Source organism: Ambystoma mexicanum, chromosome 7p, assembly GCF_040938575.1.
Source record: "Ambystoma mexicanum isolate Mex_15411 chromosome 7p, UKY_AmexF1_1, whole genome shotgun sequence".
Classification (NCBI taxonomy): domain Eukaryota; kingdom Metazoa; phylum Chordata; class Amphibia; order Caudata; family Ambystomatidae; genus Ambystoma; species Ambystoma mexicanum.
Genome location: NC_090939.1, coordinates 511,275,367 through 511,297,360, shown reverse-complemented (window position 1 = coordinate 511,297,360; position 21,994 = coordinate 511,275,367).

Sequence of the window (21,994 nt, the reverse complement as noted above, 5' to 3'; positions counted from 1 at the left end):
CCCTGTGTGGTTGAACTAGACTCTGAAGAAGAGCTAGTGGAAGGCCAGGAACTCATTGGAGATCGGGATCCTGTTGACCATCCTGAGCTGCAGTCTTTACTCGCAGAAGGTGGATCCAACAGGCCAGACTTCAGTAAGGGACAGAGAGAATGTCCAACTCTGGAAGGTCTTCGCCACCAGGCAGATGCTCAGGCTGAAGGGCAAGAGCCTGGGAAATATAGGTTACACTGGGAAGATGGCCTCTTCTACAGTGAACCAACTGAGTCTGCACCTGGGGACAACAAACGACTTGTAATACCCCACGAGAACAGTACACAGTTCTTGCAGTTAGCCCATGAGATTCCTTTGGCTGGTCACTTGAGTTTCAAGAAGACTAAGGAAAGGCTCTCACTCTACTTCTATTGGCCAAAGTTGGGGGCCGAAGTAGATAAATACTGCAGGAGCTGCCACACCTGCCAGACTTCTGGTAAGGTTGGCTCCAAGAATGTGGCACCTTTAGTGCCTCTCCCAGTTGTGGGAGTCCCATTTGAGAGAGTACGGATTGACATTGTTGGTCCCCTTGATCCTCCAACTTCCTCAGGCAACAGGTTTATACTAGACCATGCTACTAGGTACCCTGAGGCAATTCCTATGAGGACTGTTACAGCTCCGGCTGTGGCTAAGGCCCTCCTTGGTATTTTTACCAGGGTTGGGTTTCCTAAGGAAGTAATCTCTGACAGGGGGTCAAATTTGATGTCCCACTACATGAAAGCCATGTGGAAAACCTGCGGAGTTACTTACAAGTTCTCAACCGCATACCACCCTCAGACAAATGGGCTGGTTGAAAGGTTCAACACAACCATGAAGAGCATGATAGGTGCTTTAGAGGACCCCCTTAAAAGAAAGTGGGACCTTCTACTGCCATGCCTTCTCTTTGCTTATAGAGAAGTCCCTCAGGAGGGAGTAGGTTATTCTCCCTTTGAGCTTCTTTATGGCCATCCGGTCAGAGGTCCATTGGCCCTGATCAAGGAGGGGTTGGAGAGTGCTCCTTCCCCCAAGCCAGTCAGAGTGACTGACTATGTGATAGGTCTCCGACGGAGAATGTCCCACATAATGGCAGAAGCAAGTGACAACTTGAAAGCTGGACAAGCTCTGGTCAAGCATTGGCATGATCAGAAGGCTAACATGGTTGAGTTCACTCAAGACCAGCTAGTTCTCGTTATGCTCCCAACAAGGCAGAGGGCCTTGCAAGACAAATGGATGGGACCCTTCAAGGTTGTGGGAAAACTTGGAGAGGTCAACTATCTGGTGGATCTGGGCAAACCCAGGGAAGCTCCCAGAGTCTTCCACACCAACCGCCTCAAAGCCTATGTCTCTAGACCTGAAGTAGGAGCCTTGCTTCTAGCTTCATCGGAAGAGGAGGAGGAGAGTGAAGCTCTACCTGACCTCCTTAGAGGCTTACCTCTGGACGAAAAGGTCCAAGGAGTCAATCTCTCTTCAAATCTGACACCTGAGAAACAGGAAGAGTGCAAATCTATGTTGAATCAGTTTGCCTCTCTGTTCTCACTTTCACCAGGCTTGACCCATTGGGGACAGCATGACATACTCACTGGTGACTGTCTGACAGTCAAAAGCAGAGGATATCGAATGTCAGAAAATTTAAGAACCCACATCAAAGGTGAGGTCAACAAGATGCTTGATCTCGGGGTAATAGAGCCCTCTACTAGTCCATGGTCTAGCCCAGTTGTATTAGCACCAGAGGCAGGATCCAAAGAGTTGAGATTCTGTGTGGACTACAGAGCTCTTAATGCAGTCACTAAGACTGATGCCCACCCTTTGCCAAGGACAGATGAGTTGGTGGATAGACTTGGTGCAGCCAAGTTCCTCAGCACATTTGACTTGACCTCAGGCTATTGGCAAATAGCCCTGACAGACCATGCCAAGGAGAAAACTGCATTTTCTACCCCAGTTGGCTTATACCAGTTTAAGGTTATGCCTTTTGGATTGGAAAATGCACCTGCTACGTTTCAAAGGATGGTAAACCAGGTTCTGAATGGGATGGAGGACTTCTGCATGGCATACTTGGATGACATAGCAGTGTTCAGCAATTCCTGGGAGGAACATGTGGACCACCTAAGATATGTTTTACAGACTCTTGGAAAGGCCAATCTGACCATAAAGGCAAGTAAATGCCAGATTGGACAGAGTAAAGTGGTCTACCTTGGACATGAGGTAGGAGGTGGAGAAATAAGGCCTTTGCCCAGTAAGATTGAAGCTGTGCAAAATTGGACAACACCTACTACTCAGACCCAGGTGAGAGCCTTCTTAGGTCTCACTGGGTATTACAGGAATTTCATTGAGAACTATGGGTCCATAGCTTCTCCACTGAATGTCATCTCCTTTCCTAAATTCCCTAAAAAGGTTAGATGGAATGAGGAATGCAGTCAGGCCTTTGAAACCCTGAAAAAGGCTCTTTGCCAAGCCCCAGTACTCAGAGCTCCTGACTACCACCAAACTTTCATTGTGCAAACAGATGCTTCCATGTAGGAATAGGTGCAGTTCTCAGTCAACTGGATGGGAAAGGTAGGGAGCACCCCTTTTGCTTAATCAGCCGAAAGCTGAAGGATCCTGAGACAAGGTGGGCAACAAACGAAAGAGAATGCTTTGCTATTGTGAGGGCACTGAAAAAGTTTAGACCATACTTGTATGGATCTACTTTTGTCATTCAGACTGACCACCAACCCTTGAGATGGTTAATGCAAATGAAAGGGGAAAATCCAAAACTATTGAGATGGTCAATCTGCCTTCAAGGGTTTGATTTCACCATTGAGCACAGGTCAGGGTGTCACCATCAAAATGCTGATGGACTTTCTAGGATGTATGTCATCGACTAGATGTATGAGGTTCATCCAGGAGTGGATTAAATCCTCCTGTCCCTTAGTCTGGGGGGGGGGTGAGTGTTGGGGAGAATTCTCTCTTTAGGCTGAATTTCCTAACCTAGTGAGTCCCCCAGCAGCTTTGCTGGATTTCTGGAGTTTGTTTTTTTCCTCCTGCCAAGAGTGAGACTCTTTTTTCTCCCACTCTTGGACATGATTTATGGTATTCCTTTGACTGGTAATGTGTTTTTTGGGCTATGGGGTCCTTTACTCCATAGGGTTTCATGTGTTTTTCCTATGTGTGTTAAACAGCACCCTCCGTGCAGTAACACAGGGGTGTCATAGTGACACCCCACCATAGACTCCATACCCTGGGACTGACTACTGTCTCCCAGGGCATGTAAAGTCACCATTGGCTTTACTAGTCCCAAATTATTAACAGAAACCAGTACAAACCATCATATTGTGGACGTACTGGTCGGGGCAATTCGATTGCCCCCGGGTCTGTTAGTCGAGGGGGCACGTCTCTGTCCCCCCTGATCGAGTTTTGGCTGGTGGCAGTGGAAACTACTTTTTATATTCGACCGCAAATATTTTCCTATGGGATTTTCCCATTGTTCGAGGCTACCAACTTTAATGATTTAATTCTCATAGCCTCGAACATACGGCAGGTTTATTTAATTAATATTAATTCTCCGGTTGGTATTTTTTGCCAAGACTCGATTCTAAAATGGCGTTTGTGTTCTCTTCTGTGACTCCAACCCAAGTCGAGCCCTTTGTTCCACTTTTTTTGCGGGCTTCTCCGCAGAAGCCTCCAAAAGTGGTGCCACTCTGTCTGGGTACCACAGGGGGTGTGGGAGGTGGTTTAGGCACCCTGGACCGAGTTACCTTGGTAACTCAGGTCACACTCTTGTGTGATTGGCCCAAGTGGTGAGCCGGCCGGCTCACCACTTAGCATGTTTGAGTGACAGCTAGGGTGAGTGAATGGGGGTTTTCTGCATAAAAGCAGGGCTTTGGGGACTGGAACTTCAGAAGTCGCCACAGGACCTTAGAATCCGACGAGGGAAAAGCTGAGCCGACCTACCACGACGACACCACTGGTGGAGCCCTGCAGAACCGACTCACCACTTCCCGACGACAGAGAAGATCTCCCGGCTGGAGAGGCTCTTCCCCTGACTGGTGGGCACAACCAGTTTTCCTTTCTTTCTTCGCACCCCAGCACGGTTTGTGGTCGAACTGCCCGTGCCAAGCACCCCGGCAGCCGAACAGCCACTGACAACTGAACCGCGAATCACCGGACTGCTCCTTGTACCTGAGAAACTCCACGGCTGGTTTCTTCCCTGGCAGTGCAACGGATCCCTGTCTTCCTCCACGACGAGATCCTCTCTTCCCCCAGACAAAGCACAGACTTGCACCCGCTGCCAGGAACAACTGCCCCCGCTGGAGCGTTCTCACCACTTTAAGGTACTGTGTCCACCAGGCCGCCCTTTCTAAAGATTGCTACAAGGTAATAATAACTCCTTAACCTTCTGGACTGGGCTGGCCGCCTTGACCCTCTAACTGGTCCCTTTCTGTGGTCCAACTCCTTTTTGAACCTTTACAAGACCTTTGTGCACTGCAACCGTGTGACCTTAGACACATTTCGTTTGGATCCTCTGAAAGTGGATCCGGCCTCTTGAACTCTAACTTCACGGTTTTACTTTGCCTTCCTCCCTTGTTGTGTTCTTGAAAAAGTGTTGGGATTTGTTTCAATTTGTTCTCTGCTTTTCTCTCCCTTTTTAAAACGAACTATTAGAGTGCCATCTACGTTAAGCACTCACCGCTGTCTGAAAATAAGTGGGGCTTTACTTAAGACTTGTCTAATATTCTTTTAAGGGGGTGAATATCTTTTAGTGACCGTGTTTTTGAATTTCTTATTATTAGTGCCTGTGTGTTTTTCTAGATGTGGTTTTAAATAAATAATTATATCTCTTTTACACCCAGCCCTGGTCAGTGTTTACTTGTTCTATTGTGTGCTCTTGACCTATTGTGAATACTCTGTATACTCCCTAACTCTTCTTGAGGGAAGTCTGACTGCTCAGCCACACCTACCAAGTGAATCTGTGTGGTACAGACTGCTACCAAGTGGGTTTACTGCCAAACACCTGTAGTCCTAAATCTTTTGCAGTGGTCCCAGAGGGAACTGCACAGGTTTTTGGCCTAACAGCATCATGACAGCACTCCCACCCAAGGCCTCTCCTAAATTCGTTCTTCCCCATGGTTTTGGTTTGTCTGGAAAATGTCGGTGGAATTTTTTCACCAATCGGGGTGCATGAACGTGGTTACTAGGTTCCCATGACCTTTCCTGTGGTCCGTAACCTTTCCAGTCGATTAAATAAAAAAGCTTCGACTTCACCAGCTTGGAGTCCAGGATGTTCTTAACCTCAAATTCGGGTTCCCCGTCTATAAGGATGGGGTCTGGTGGCTTGGTTAGTCTTGTCCCTGGGTGCATTGGTTTCAAAATTGACACATGAAAGACGGGTGAATGCGCATATTAGCAGGTAAATCCAACTTGACGGCCACTGGGTTCATAATGGCCTTAATAGAGTAAGGTCCCAAATATCTCGGGTTAAACGTCCGTGTTCCCTTTAGAGTTATGTGTTTTGTGGCCAACCATACTTGGTCCCCTATCTGGTATTGTGGAATATCACTTCTATGCCGATCAACATTTTTCTTGTATTTTTCTTTCGCTTGTTTTAAATGTGCAGTTGCTTCCTTAAAGGCTTGTGTAATCGTAGCGTGCATATGGTCCACTGCGGGCATTTCTAAGTGTTGGGGTGAGTCAAGGTCTGAGGTTCGAGGATGGTGCCCATATAAGTTATAAAAGGGGCTTTGTCCAGTTCCAGAATGTACTGAATTATTGTATGCATATTCGGCGATCCAAAGAATGTCTTTCCAATTATTCTCAATCTGATGTAACATACAACGCAGGTATTGTTCAAGAGTCAGGTTGGTCCTCTCCGTTTGACCATCGGTTTGGGGGTGGTGACTGGTCGATAACCTCACATCGATTTGCGCCAATTGACAGCATTTCCTCCAAAAATGTGAAATGAATTGACTGCCCCGGTCAGAGACCAATACGGACGGAAATCCATGTATGCGAACAATGTTTTCGAGGAACTCCTTGGCCAGGATTGAAGCTGAAGGTAATCCCTTTAAAGGAATAAAGTGGGCCATCTTGGAAAAAAGATCCACAATAACTAGACTGGTGTTAAATCCATTGCATGGAGGTAGATCAATAATAAAGTCTAACGATAAGGTGTGCCATGGTGTAGGCGGAATGTCTAAAGGTTGTAAGAGTCTAGCTGGTTTTCCTTCTGACTTTTGTTTTGGGCGCAAATTCCAAAAGACATTACAAATGATTTCATATCCTTTCGCCAGGTGGGCCACCAGAATTGTTTCTAAATTTTAGCTTCAGTCTTTGCGATACCTGGGTGCCCCTCCATTTGGGTGTCATGATAATGGGAAATTACTAGCTCTTGTAGTTCCTTGTGTGGCAGAAATAGCCGCCCTTGGTAATAAGGCAGGTCATTGGTGACAGAGTAGTCCGGGCCTTTCTTTACCCAGTCCTGCAGGGCTGTGGAATCAAAGAGTTGCTGGATCTTTACCTGAATGTCCTCTAGTGTCTGTAGAGTAGTCATGCCAAGAATCCTTTGTTCGGAAATTATAGGTACTGGTTCTGGGTTCACTTCTGCCTCTCCCATCCCTATTCGGGATAAGGCGTCTGCTTTACCGTTCTTGCAACCTGGTCGATAGGTTATCACGAAATCGAACTTGGCAAAAAATAATGCCCATCGGAGCTGGCGTGACGATTGGGCCTTGGCTGTCTTTAAATACTGCAAGTTCTGGTGATCGGTGGTCACAGTAATGGTATGCCTGGCACCGAGAAGATAGTGCCGCCAAGCCTTGAAGGCGGATTTAATGGCTAATAACTCCTTGTCCCTAACAGCATAGTTTAACTCGGCTGCTGAGAACTTTCTGGACCAAAATGCTACTGGCTGAAGCTGGCCAGTTTCAGGGTCCTTTTGGGAGAGGACAGCTCCCATGGCTAAACTGGATGCATCAGTTTCCACTATGTATTGAAGTTCAGGGCGTGGGTCCTTTAGTACAGGTGCAGACGTGAATTTCGCTTTCAGCTCTTGGAAGGCATTTTCAGCTTCTTCAGTCCACATAAAGCGTTTGTTTTTTCGCAAGAGTGCTGTGATGGGATGTACAACATGTGAGAAATCTGGGATGAATCTGCGGTAGAAATTGGCAAAGCCGAGCATGCTTTGTACTCCTTTAACTGAACTCAGTGATGGCCACTTAAGAATTGCGTCCACCTTTCGTGAGTCCATTCGGACTCCTTTTGGACTCAGGATAATCCCAAGGAATTCAACTTCCGTGGCATGAAAAACACATTTTTCCAGTTTTGCATATAGTTTGTGCTGGCGCAATTTCTCAAGGACTGCTCGGACGTGCTTCACATGGTCAGATTCTGAAGAGGAGTGCACTAGAATATCATCGATATATACGACAACACAAACGTCAATGAGTTCACGAAGGACATCGTTCATAAAGTATTGGAACGCTGCTGGTGCATTGCACAACCTAAAGGGCATCACCTGGTATTCGAATAACCTGTACTTAGTGCGAAAAGCAGTCTCCCATTCGTCGCCCTCTTTCACACGTACCAGATGGTATGCCCACCAGAGATCCAACTTAGTGTATATGCAGGCGTCCTTTACTTGGTCTAGTAGTTCGGGGATCAGAGGCAATGGGTATCGGTTCTTAACAGTGATCTGGTTCAATGCGCGGTAGTCTATGTACGTTCTGAGGTCACCTTCCTTTTTGGGCACGAAGAACAAAGCTGAAGATGCAGGGGACTTGGATGGGCGAATGAAGCCATTAGCAAGGTACTGGTCTAGGTATTGCCGTAGGTGAAGGTTCTCAGGTTCCGTAAGGGCATAGATCCTGCTACAAGGGGGTTGTGCACCGGTTATGAGATAGATTTGAAAATCGTACGATCTGTGAGGTGGTAAGGTGTTTGCCTGTTCTTTTTGGAAGACATCCTGGAATTCTTGATATTCTGGAGGTAATTGCACGACTGATGTTGTGACTGTGGCCAGACCTGCGTTCAGGTTTTTCTTTGGGTAACAGGTTTGTGCACAATCCGGGAAGGTTATTCTCTTCTCTCGCCAATCAATACAAGGATTATGTGTTTCCAACCAAGGTATCCCCAGTATTATTTGGAACTGTGGGGCTTTGATTAGATCAAACACAATAGTCTCTCAATGCCCATCCTGACCTAATGGTGTCATCTCTGCAGTGGAATGAGTTACAGGCCGCCCAGGGGCAATTTCAGTTCCATCGACTGTGGTGATGACATCAGAGGTAGTCTTTCGGCAGAGAGGTAGATTCATCCTGGAAGCCAATTCGTAGTCCACATAGTTTCCTATGGCCCCGCTATCAATGTATGCCCTTACTGCGTGCATACGTGATGGCTGCCTTCGATCTACGAGGACCATTGGTATGATGAAATGCGAGGTCTGAGTATCCTTCTGCAAGCTCGGGAAGCGGACCTCTACGCTTGTCGGGCGTGGTCGTTTCCCGAGTCTGACTCCATATGGCTTTTATCAGCAGCTCCTACCACCTTCTTGGGTGGTTTTACAGGGCAATCCCGTAGAAAATGCCCAGAAGTTCCGCAATATAGACACAATTGCATTTGCCGTCTCCTTTCTCTTTCCTTCTGGGTTAAGGGTCCTTTAACCCCTCCGATTTGCATGGGTTCTGAAGCATCTGCTCCTTTGGGGTTAGCGTGGGTTTTGACCAACACCCGATTCTCAAACTTGGCTTGATCAGCCTTTCTGTTCTGAAGTCTGTGATCTAACTGGACCACTAAGCCTATATATTCAGCGCAGTCTTGAGGTGGGTTCACAACTTGAGCCACGACATCCTTGAGTTCTCCTCGAAGCCCGCGATGAAATAACGTGATTCGTTTTACCTCGGGCCATCCAGTTTCCACTATCAACCTATTAAAGGTCGCGATGTAGGATAGAAGGTCCTGGTTACCCTGTCGTAGGAACAAAGTTCGTAATCCAGGGCCTGTCCTTGGGAGTGCCGGGCAAATAGTCTTTCCATGCTCATTTGAAAGCCCTGAAAACCCCGAAGAATTGGGTCATCCTGAGTAACTAGTGGAATTGACCAATCAGCTGTACTGCCGCTGAGATATGACAATACAAAGGCTACCTTGGCTTGATCATTTGGGAAGGCTCCAGGTCTGCATAAAAAGTGCAAGCGCATTGGTTCATAAACACGGTGAACCTTTTGGGGTCCCCGGCAAAGCGTTCGGGCAGAGCTAATGGAATAGTTCCTGGTAGGTTTATTTGCACAGGATTACTCGATGACACAGGAGCTGGATTTCCCCCGAGTCCTTGTAGGGGTGTTTGTCCAGCCTGGCTTTGCAGTAGTTGCCTAGCAAAGTCATCAGTTTGCTTGACAAAATCAGTTCTCTCCTAAGAGCATTGGTTTCTTGACGGGCAGAATGCACTTCAGCCTTCAGTTCCCCTAGTAATTGGGCCAATTGGTCAGTTTCTGAGGTATCCATAACGCCCAAGTGGGAATTTGTGGGTAGGCTTTGTGTTCTGTTACGCTCACCTGGCTCCCACAGGGGCGTCGATCTGAACTGGACAGTTGCGGTCTCCACTAATGTGACGCGTAGTGCCGAGATGACAGACTGGACTGGCCCACCTAGCTTCATTTGCTTGGCCCGTAGGAGTATTCTTCTGCAAATGGAGAAAGGGAATTAACCACCCGTGGAGTTGAGCGTTAACCCCCACCCCCGCTGTTCTCCCCACAGATCACCTTTAATGTCCCCTCTTATAGTCTCACCTGATGGTTTGGAAAGATGAGCTCTCCATCCTGCAGGGGCGCGCAGATAACCAGTTGCTTCACTGGTTCGAAGGAATTGGTGAGTTCCAGAAAAATATTGACTCTGAGATTTCTGGCAAGACGCCGTAAGTATATAGTTTGTAAGAGTTCAAATGTCTGACTTTCACTCTTGCCCGATTCCTTGCAGGTTGCAGCTTGACCCTAGCGAAGAGTTCCTCGTGGCAACTGGTAACATTCAGGTAAGGATTTGTATTATCCAACACAGTTCGATAAAATAATATCAGTATGTAACCTGTTGCTTTCTCCCTTATTCAGGTGCTGAGAGAAATTATGAAGTCTCGGGGAATAATGCCTCCGGTGGTAAAATTAGGTAAGTCTATTGTGGTGAGGAGGATTCCCCTTGTTTGTCCCTTTGTTTCACCTTGCTGTCCTTTTGTTCCCCTTAGGGGCCGGGGTATGGCGAAGATGCGGTGGAGACTGCGCCGACCCGTGAAGAAGAATAGTAAAATCAGGTAAGTCTATGGGGGTAACTAATATTGCCTCTGTTTATTCCCTTGGCTCACCTTGCTGTTCTTGTGTTTCCCTTAGGTGCTGGAGTACGGCGAGAACATGCAGAAGGATGCGGTGGATGGTGAAGATGCTGTGAGGGCTGGTGAGTTCAGCGTGGCGCTGCAGCAGGCGAGGCGACACGCATAAAATAACTTATTTCTTCCAGCTCTAAGGCGCGGTGGATCGGGAATTCAGGTAAGGATCAAAGGTATTGCTCTTGTTCTAACCTTTTCTCCTTCTTTCTCCCTTTTTCTAGGAGCTCCAGACTCGAGGCGGGCGTGGCAGAAGACTGGATGCAGACTTGCAGGCACGGTGAGCGTTACGCTGCTGGATGCAGAATAATGCGGAGCGTGTGCTGCTCTTCGGGCATGGTTTAAATAGCCTGCCAAAGTAGTCACAGGTAAGTATTCCTCCTCGACCCCACCCGAGTAAAAAAATAGTCCCAAGGTAAAGTAGTCCCTTCCAAGCCTCTTTTGGCTTGGAGCTCTTGCAGCATGGTATGCATCAGGTACGTTTGCAGCATGGTCTGCATCAGGTAAGTTTTAATCTATGAGCCTGGTGCCATAGACGCCAGGACTGCACCCAAATGGCCCCTAGCAGGGGTTGTTGGGCTTGCTTGGAATAACTTGATGCCTGCTTCCGGGGCTGCTGGCCTTGATCTGGATCCCTGGGGGTAGGCATCATGGAAACTATTGTCAGCTGAATCTCTGGCCACATTTTTTTCTCCATCCCCACCAGTTTTTTCAGTTATCTCTGCACTTGCTCTGGCAGTCCTTGACATATGATGTGATCAAAAATAGCTACGGTCTTGTCCCGCGGCTCTCGAGTTCCAGGATGCCAATGCTCTTGAATCGCTTGAATATATGCGACAGGGTTCTCGTCATCATATATCTGTCATCCTTTCCAATTTGTAAATCTACTTTCAGGTCCCCGTCTTAAGTTATCTTTGTCCATGTGTGGCCACAGAATGTATTGCGGCTGTCTACTCCTCCCTGCTTTAATAATGGGAACTGTGTCACTCCTGCATTGTCTCAGGGTTCAGTAAAACTTGTGGTTTTGGTAAATATGCCTGTCATGTTCACTTTCCTGCATCCTGGCAACATCCTTAAACTATTTGCGTTAGGGGTTATTTCTGTTACACTATGTGATCGTTCCTTTGGTTGCTTGTGGTGGGTTGGAGGTTCGGCTGTCTCTTCTTCCTGTTCTTCTGAATCTAACCACTCTATTCCTGTTTCTAGACTCACTCCCACTGATGGGTCTTGCCCTGCTACGTCCCTTTCCTCGTGATCGCTTCCATACCTCTCTTCGTCTGAACATATTGTCGCACAATCGTCATCACTTTCTTCATCTTCTCTATGTTCGATGTCTAGTCGTTTTGGAGGGTTTACCCCATATATTTCTTTCAGTGCCTGTTCCAGTAAACTCGGCTCTCTTGGTGGAGATCTCACTACACTCCTGTTCACGCTACGGGTGTCCCCACTGTCCCATCTGTTCCAATATAAGTTGCCAATTTGTCTGTGTATTGCCACTCCCTCATCTTCATCTGAAAGAGTATGATTCCTCATTATGTCCTCCATCTCCCGAGTGCGTCTCTCTAAACTTCTCTCTTCCACCCATTCCTGTCCCACTTTTTTCACATTCCCTTGGAATATGTACTCCTTGATGAGCCTTTGCACAACTTTCCACTGTCTTTCTCTACTTTGCTCTGTCTGCTTTTCTCCTCCTTCTTCGATCTCCTTCGCTTTCTTCTACTTCCTGTTGCTTTCTTGCTCTCTCTCTGTCTTCCCTCTCCCTCTCCATTTGGTGTTCTTCTATTTCCCTCCCTATTCCTTCCTGTCGTTTCCTCGCTCTTTAACTTCTCACACCTCCCCCCTCTTTTTACCACCACTATTATCCTCAATTGCAATCACTTCCTGCACCTTTACTCAAGCCTTTCAGCTTCAATACAACCAATTCAGGCGCGCCATGCAAATGCCGCCCCTGCTCAGGACTCCTCTCCTTGATTCCAAAACACAATTCCATGCTCTGCAATATAAACCACCTATCCACATAATCGAGTTATTCCATTAAATCCACTTTTCCACCTTCACTGCTGGTGGCAGCAATCTTTACACATATGGGTGCACCCCACAAAACAACACAACAATATACACTCCCCCAAATACACAGCTGACTTCCATCTCTTGCAGCAAGGTAACCTCCAGTATTTTCCCCATCCCACTGCCGGGGTTTATCAAGTAGTCTTTCCTAGACCTTACCAGAGGATAACCAGTAATCAATGCTCAATACCCTGTACCAGGGTTTACTTTACTATGAGATCTTCCAGAATCCTTGTCCTAGGCTATTCACATCTTTTTCTCATACATAAAACAGCAAAAAAGACATTCCTTTCTGAGGTCAATGCTCTATACTAACATTCCGTGGATCGGTCGAGGTCCCCGGTTTCGTTCTTCCTACAATCGGCCACTCGCCTTCCGCCCTGTTGTGCACCCCCATGGGGATCGGGAAGGATTTTCTCCAAGGGGGCTCCTGACAAACGTCTTTTATTCACGTGTGATTTGTACGGTCTCCACGTGTCATCTCTGCAGTCTCTGGGCTTGTGACGAGAAGATACGACAATTCCGGAGGTCCTGCCCAACCATACTCTGCTACCATATGTAGTGGCAGGGTGGGAAATCCAAGCCCTTATGTAGAGCAGGTAGGCCAGGAAATCTCTGGTCCAAAGAATGGAGTAGTCAAACTTAGTGGCAAAGGCCTCTTTTGTTCATCCATTATGTAAAACAGGGAAAGCCACAAGTAACAATTCTCTGAGCTCTCAATCTCATTGAGCATGACAATGGTTTAAGAATAGAAAATATGTAATCTTAATGTCACATCACAATCTTGGTTACACAAACCTTTGAGGTACGAAGATTGGTTATTGGAAGTGTATACGTATGAAAGTTACAGTGGTTAGTCTTTTCATTGGCTATACTTTATCTGATGGTTCAACCTGAGACCACCTTTAAATTGATAATAGAGGATACATGTCATTTCTTTACCTATGGATTGGCCAGTGCATTTACTTAAGAGATATTGTGAATTGAGGCTAATAATTGGTTGGCATGGACTTCACCAGCTTTGATCACTTTGCAGGTCATCAATACATGAGTAAGTGTACTGGTAGGGGGAGAGACATCGAGAGGGCACTTTCCCAATTAATATTTACCATCTCTTATTCTCTAGGCCATGAGCCAGGGCTTCCAGCTTTGAACTTAACCTTGTCCCATATCATAGTTCCGAGAACTTTAACTATTAAGGAGTTGCTGGCAGGTACATTCCTGTACCTCGCCTTAATGAATAGACACTGGGCCTCATTACGAGTCCAGTGGTAACCCTGCCGGTGCTACCGGCAGGTTGCTGCCGCACTTGTAAAATTTTACCAGCGCCTGACTTCCCAGTGCAACCGGTAGATTCCAATCAAGGTCAAACGCCGGTAAAATGTAAGTCCCCAATCCCATAGAGTCGCATAGGACTCTATGGGAGTAGGGACACGGAAGCACCGGCACTGTTGCTAACAGTGCCGGTGCTTCCATGACCGGTCTGCCTACTGTGGCCACTGCGCCCAGCAGGGTCAGACCTGTTGGGCACAGCGGCCACGGCAGGCAGAGTCAGGGTTTTCCAATCCAGAAACAAGGGTGTTCGTGAGCTTACCGGGACCCTTGTTTACGGACCGATGAACTTATAATGAGGCCCTCTTCAACTTTAGGTCACGTGGGGCAAGACCATGTTTTGAATAATTCTGCCTGCCTTTTACTGTGTTTTTCATCTATTTGGTTATGGGTGTCTTTACCCTTCCTGTCCTCTAAAAACTTGGTCGAGCTACTTGTCTTCAATATTGTCTCCTAATTAATGAACATCTGGTTTTCTATGAGTTGTTTTTCCTGGACTTAATGTAAGAGAAATGTTTTCAACCTTGTGCATTATCTTCCGTTTTCCCTGTTGCTGGCACAAGAATCCCCTTTCTACTGTAACCATGGCAGGGGGTGAGTAGCTGGCTTCTGTGTTGCTCGGCCCAGTGATTTTAGCAAATTCAGCTGGTCTGTTCTACTTGCAGGCTCTGCATCTCCCCTAGTGTTCTCCATTTATTTGACTGTAGCTTTGCCATCCATCTTGTTTTATATGGCCACTCATTCTTGTTGCTCCCTTTACATTTTTAAGCAGGCATTTATGTGTATTTCTCGTGTATCTTGCGGTTCAGCCTATAGAGTGTACGTGTTTTCTAACATATTGGGCGTAAGTATGTTCTTCATGTCTAAGTGAAGTTTGACCTATTGTTTGCGTAACTTCATGGCGAATGTATATTTGCTTTGTGTCTAGTGTGGCTACGTGTGTGTGTTTCAACAATGACGTTGTTTGCTTTGACAACCTGGTCACACCAGGTTCTGTTCTTCTTGATTATGCACGTTCACCTCCTCTCCGATTGCTTCAGGATAAGGTTGTTACGTTTGTCTGATGAAATAACACCTTTTACTTCCATGATACGTTGTCGGGAAAGGCTCCATAAATGTTGCTCTTCCGTCGTTACTTTGATATAGAGGCGGGGAGGGGCTGCTGCTACAGATGACACGTTCATCTGTCTCTCTACTCACCAATTTCAAGGGCTATATTTCAGTTATGAACTAGCTCCTGGTGAATTAAAATGTCTTAAACAAATTTGCTTTAATTCACTTGACTCATAAGCAAAAGGTGTGGCCTTGGATTGGTTCCATGCACTGAATTTCTGTTCAGGACAAGCACTGACAAAGTTAACAGTTTTAAGTTAACAGTTTTAGCTTGTTTACTGGCACTGCATACACTAACACAATGTGTCAGCTGTTGCCGTCTAATGGCGAGGTAGTATTATTATGGCAGTCTGTGGAAAATTCCTACTTCATGCCTATACAAAAGACAAAACTGTTAGCTTTGCCAATGCTTGCTTGTTTTTGTTGCATGTCTGTGCATTTATAGAATGGGGAAAATACATGAACAAATGAATCCTAACGCTGCTAATAAACGGAGCAGTCCAACCTGAAATGCCTGTCACTTCCGCTCTGGCCTGGGGCACTCAGCCCTAAGTCGAAACCTCGTCTCCTTCTCTAACAGTTTCCTGATTTTATGGGCCATGTAGGTCACCACTCTCACTCTAGGTGACGGGGTCCATTCGGTAGACCTCGGATGGCGGATTGTGTCTGGTTCAAATATATCCAAAATGTCGTCTTCCGGGGAACCCTCCACTATGCTGGCTTGGATGGTACCTGTCGCTTTGGAATGATCTGGTAACTTATCAATGCTTTGAGTCTCGTCATCCTCCTCCTCATGTCCAAATTCTTCTAATGACGACATAGCATCCCCAATATTTTCTTCCCCTGGGGTGGGGGGGAGGCTGGGCATAGCTGATCTGGCCATGAAAGTGTCTTTTAATCTATAGAATGCATCAGCTGCCTCCAGGGGCTTGCCTCTTGTCCCCATAGTTGAGCCCGGGGGGGTAGAAGAGTGCTTCCTCTTCCGGCTCACCTTACACCCCCTATTAGAGTCATCCAGAGGCTTAGTGGAGGTCCCCTCCTTAGGATCTTCTTGTAAGCCAGCATTACTGCCCAATATATTCTCGAGAGCTAGAAATATCTCCTGAATGGGTTGTACTCCCTGAGCTACTGCTCTGGCAAGGGAGTCCCCTAGAAATGTTTTGAAACTGAGGGATAAATACCTCTCTTCCTCCAGCAGCTCCTCCTCCTGCTCCTCATATTCCTCCCAATATTCTTGGCTCCTGTCAGATACCATTCTGTGAATTCCTATGTGTCAGTCACTTAGGAATGGAAGGAAATCTTCTAACCCCTCAGCTTAGAAAGTCACTTGAGAGGGTCTGAAAGAAGCACCTTTAGAGTACCTCTTTCGGATTTTCGTATTCTTTGTTTTCTTTTTTTTTTATAATGAGCCTCTGGTTGGGAGCACGAACCTTGTGTGGGGAATCCCCAAATGTTTGTGAGCTGCGCGACCGTTATCGTAGAAATGGAAATGGTCTCTTCGTGAGCGATTGTGCATGCGCGTGCATGCGCTTGCATGCGCGCGCGTGCTCAGAGCCTGAATACATGCGATGCCACAGCTGTGTTCAAATGTGGGCTCGCTTCAGGCTGGTTGCGTATGACGGATACTGGAGGGGAAACAAACCCAAACGCTAGCGATGACGCTCGCGGGCCGTTTCCCTCCAGTGTATCAAGGTAATACAGTTGAATTTTGTATGCGCAGACCCAAGCGCGAAATGCGATTCTACAATGACTGAAAATAAGTATTACACGCCTGCGCTTGTGAATGAAAAACAACCCCAGAAGGAGTATCTAATTACATTCTAATATGACTAAAACTGGTTATACGTGCGCCATTATCTGATAACGCTGTATGAAACAAATCCTTGAATGAGTATGCTAATTACAGTCTATAAGTTTCGCCTATCTAGAATAGGAGCAAAAGGTCACTTAGCTTGTGTCCAGCAGCAAAAAAGTACAGGAAGGCACCTGTAGTCAAGAGAAGTTTATACCAGCAGGGGCACTCTCATTGCAGGGCGAGACTGAGGCAGGGACTACTGATCGCAGAGAGCCTCATGGGAGTTGTTCATGTTTGAGACTGTTGACACTCAGATGTTTCAGAAAAGGTTCATTTTATATTAAAAAAATAAAGAAAATGATGAAAGGTTTATTAAAAATGGTTATATTTGAATTGCTGTTTGGAAGTAATAAAGAAGAAAAGCATAATGCTCGCCTCCGGTCTTGTCATAGAATGATAAAACCCCATTGGAAAACGCTCTTGGAATTAGGCCCTTAATGGTTTTATCATCAGATGCCTTCAAAAATCTTCCTGGATTAAAGAAGCCCTCACTATTTTTGCTGCAACGATTGACTAATCCCAGGCTTCTGATGCTCTTTATTACGGAAAACACTGCAGGATTGGAAAATCCCAGGACCGCAGATTTCTATGTCAATTAGGCTTTGTGAGAACAGTTTGCTGCAGGTATGATTGAACGGGTACGGAGCTTTGACTAGCCCTAGCTCTACAATGAGAGGTTTGATATAGGCATGCATCCTCGCTCCGTGCCTCTTGAATCAATACCTGGCAGATCTGGGAGAGCAACTGGGGGAGTCCAGCTTTGCCCCACCAAAAATTGGTAGTCTTGAAATACGCTATTTAGCATATGCAGATAATGTGATTTTGATGGATGAAACCCAGATAGGGTTACAGAGACAACTGCATTGATACAGTGCTTCTATCAGTGCTGATACAGGATTTGGTCCCAGAACCATCGTTTATGTACCTGTGTTTATTTATCAACTCTACTCCATCACAAAAAAGTATGATTTAACGTTTGGTGGAGAAGGTTGATCAACACATGTCGCAGATGAAAAAGATTTATTTCAAATATTGTCTTTCTATACTACCTTTGATTAATTTGTATACATAGAAGGCCGTACCAGCACTATTATATGGTATGGAGACGGCCCGGGTTGCACAATCAAAATATAGGGGAAGGATGGAAGGAAGATTGTGGTGTATGGTTTTAAGGCTCCCTGACTCTGTACCAGTTGATACATTGGCCCTCATTAGGACTCCGGCGCTAAACCATGGCGCTATTAGCACCATGGTCCATGCCGGAGTCCGCCATGGAGAAAGGGGGAATTACCACCCCATTCCAAGGTTGGCGGGGCGGTAATTCCCCCTTTCTCCATGGCCTTTCCCCATTCCCATTTTTGCCCAATAGGGCTCAATGGGAATGGGGAAGGCGGCAATTACGGTACCGCAAATTGCGGTACCGTAATTGCCATCAAGGTCCTTTTGCGGGTCCCTACTTTAACGGCTGGTCCAGACCAGCCGTTAAGGTCGGCTTGCCACAAAGGGACCTCGTAGTAAGGCGTTAAGGGGTTAGCGGCGCCGCAGCCTTTTATGGCGCCGTTAACCCCTTAACGGCAGGGTCCTAATGAGGGCCATTATATTTTGAAGTAGGACAAACGTCGCTAAAGTGTTATTTATACTGGAAAATTCTGACTTTATACAGAAATGTGATGGTCCCTGTGAATGGTTCATTGCACACTGACCTTGCCGAGGCTATGCGTTCCGGCAGGTCCTTCCCTCTTAAAACCTTTGAGAAGGAAGTAGCAACACTATTGGCCGAATGTAACCTCCACGTAGCAGAGTTAATTTGCGATCCAAAGAGGGGAAAAAAGAAATTGTTGGACTATGATTGGATCTGCAAAACTGATAGAGTTTTCTCATATAAACTATATAAAAACCTGCCATCGGTAGACAAGAGGAGAGGTACCCAGGCACTTCATCTGAAAATGTTTCCAAATTCCTATTGGAAGACTCTGTTTCTGAGATTCTGATTGAATGTTTTGCATACAGGTGAGATTTGGGAATAATGCTCTGCATGGGAGTGTGGCTGCTCTCTGGGCCTCATTATGACCCAGGCGGTAAGGGGTTAACGGCGCCGTAAAAGGTGGCGGCACTGTTTACCCCTTACCGCCTAATTACGAGGTCCCTTTGCGGGTCCCTACCTTAACGGCTGGTGTTACCAGCCGTTAAGGAAGGAACCCGCAAAGGGACCTTGGAGGCAATTACGGTACCGCAATTTACCTAGATACGAGGGCTTACCTAGCCGGTAAGATAGCTCAGCGGGTTGAGCGCCCGCTGCTGCGATCTGAGTGTGATCTGCCAGTCGCAGGTTCGAAGCCCGGCAAGGTCAACTCAGCCTTTCATCATTCCAGGGTCGATAAATGAGTACCAGTTTTGGATGGGTGATATTGTATGTAAATATGTGCTCTGTAAAGCGCTTTGGATTAAGGCACTATATAAATAACACATCATTATTTTATCATTATCATTAAAAGGAAAGTGAAATCTAACAGTATCTGCCAAGTGTGAAAAAAGCAAATATTTTTCTGTAGCTTACTGGTTGTGGCACACCCTAGCATGGACACACATTGCCATTTTTACAACTTCAAAACATTTTAATGAACAACCTGTGTGATATGTCTGAGAGCCTTAGAAAGTGGCTGGGAATCGAGCCCTAAACTCATCTTATAAAGCATGGAACAGCCTATTGGGCACTAACGCAATTCCTGAAGTCCCGCACATGACCATACAATGGCCCAATATTTTTGGCCAGAACAGGCCACGTCTTTGGCCAGAATAGTCCAGTTTCATAAGCTACTACCTTAGTTATATCGAATGTAAATAAGCAAACATGCTTTCAAATGCAGCATTTGCAACATATTTGGCCTCCTCCCCACAGCCCCATCCCACATTTTAGGAGGTCCTCAAGCAGTCTGGTCTGCAAAGTGACGAATTGTAATGTGTTGTAGGCCACATTTTCATTGGTGCCTGGACAAATGTTATGTCCCAGTCTGACCCTGGCTAGTTTCCAGATGCATCTTCACCCATCACACCTTTGACAGCTGTCATCATCCCAAAATATATGGCTTTTGAGGGGGAGACCTAGTTGCTCAAAGGTTAGAGGATCCACTTGGGTAGTACTTAAATGGTTGTTTTTAAAAGTAACAGATTGTAATGTGTTATTGTGGGCCTCATTTTCATTGGTGCCCGAACAGATGTTATGTCCCTGTCTGACCCTGGCTAGTTCCCAGATACATCTTTATCCGTTAAACCGTTGACAGCTGTGCCCTGATGGAAAACAATATATCCTTTTTGAAAAGAGACCCATTAGCCCAGAGCTTAGAGTGTGGGTTTACCACTGGCCAAGATGTACGTACAAGTCCCCTCATTAGCTTGAAAATATTCATCCTGGTGGTCTGAGCTTTTAGCAATGCCTGAGAGTGCCCATCTGACTGCTGCTTGCCACCTCCAAGACAATAGCACCGATGGGTCTGACATGGGATTATGGGGCAATGCAGCTGAATATAAATCACAAACTAGCAAGTGACAAAGCCAACCATGCACTACATCCCAACCCCAGCATTACCATGCTGGCAAGTATAATAAAAAATGTGCATTTTGCCTTTAAATACGATTTTTCTTTGGGCAATGCTTTAAATTACACCATTTTTGCTAATTCGCCAACAGTTCCCCCCCACATTTCTTGCACAGAACAAGACAGCGTCCACATATAAGTAAGCTTGCCCTGCCCACACAAAGGGCCTGATCACGCCGGCGGTATTAGCTCTACCGCCGAACTCCCCGGCGCTAGTGGCGCCGGATCACAAGTTTGGCGGTAATGTAATTCCCCATTCCCAGTTGAGCCCATTCGGGAATGCCCCATTCCCCATTGGGCTCAATGGGGAAAATTTGCGCTCTTACCGCCGGTGGATTTCCCGCCGGCGGTAACAGCGCAAATTTTCGGCAGATTTCCCCCCAGCCAAGAGCTGGGGCGAAATCCGCCGAAGTCCTGATTTGGCGTACCCTTAAATCCGGCGGTAATAGCGCAACCGCCAGATTTAAGGGTTACCGCCAAAGTAGTGATGATGCCAAAAATCTTTGAAGTTAGCCCCCCCCATCATTTGAAACGTTCAACCCGAAATGTTGGTCGAGTTGATCTCCTGACACAGGAAAGTTTGCTGCGTCTTGCAGAGGGAGGAACAATGTTGCTGCAGGCCAGTGCTGTCGAATCAAAACTGAAGAGGCAGAAGACGCACCAGGGCACGGCAACCCTAAGCTCTCCGAAGACAAATCAGAATGCCTTCCAGCAATTATTCCATTTCCCGCCACGCGCTCATCAGTGGGCTTTGTAGAGGATCGGAAAATTGAACAAGAGGCTGTATTGCCTTGCATCTGCTGGCCAATACTGCCTGTTTCCCTGCCCGCATTGTAATCTGGACTCAAGATAAGCCTGACCAGAAGTTCCATTTTCAAGAGTGCTTATGGTTGCGTGATAAACGCCCTAACCTCACAGCAACACACAGCATTCATCTCTGCAGTGCTGCAGGAGTGAGAAGCATTTTCTGACCGCAGTAATATGATATGATAAGTAATTTATAACGCGCCTGTGCACAAGTGTTTCTAGGTGCGACAGTGCTTAGACCCAGCCCCAGGAACCAGCCCACTTGCACCATGGGTGACCATTGACGGATCTTTGACTGGGCAGGGCACACCTTCTCCCAGTCTGTCCCACCATCAGGACCACCGATGCACAGCATGCACGAAAGACCTGCCCCTCTTATCCTGTGGGCCGGGCATGCTCCCAGGTCATGCAGCAAGTGCAAGAAGCCTTGCAGGCCCAGCAGACGATGCCCCATAGGCAGCAGCTGTTACTATTCTCCAGCCCAAGCCTGGCTTCAAGCTTGCCATGCCAATACCTTTCTCCCAAGAGAGACAAAATGAGGGGACACTAACTGGGCCAATCCCTCCTATGAGATTGACTGTAGAAAGAGTCTTCCATGTAGAAAACCAAAAGGGCGCCATGGGGTTTACATCTTCGCAGCTGGGGGCGGGGATGGGGAGTACATGTTTGTGGTGCGGGTGCACCTCAATTAAAGTAATGGACTGGAACAAGTGGGGTAATGGAATGCGTCGTGGGGTGGGGGGAGGCATTTCCCCTGCGTTAGAAGCGTTGGATGGAGAATTTCAACCCATCATTCTTAGGGTCGGACTAGGACATACAAACTATCTCGAGCACCAATGAAAAAGTGGTGCACATTTCATAATAGCAATTCGGTCCTTTT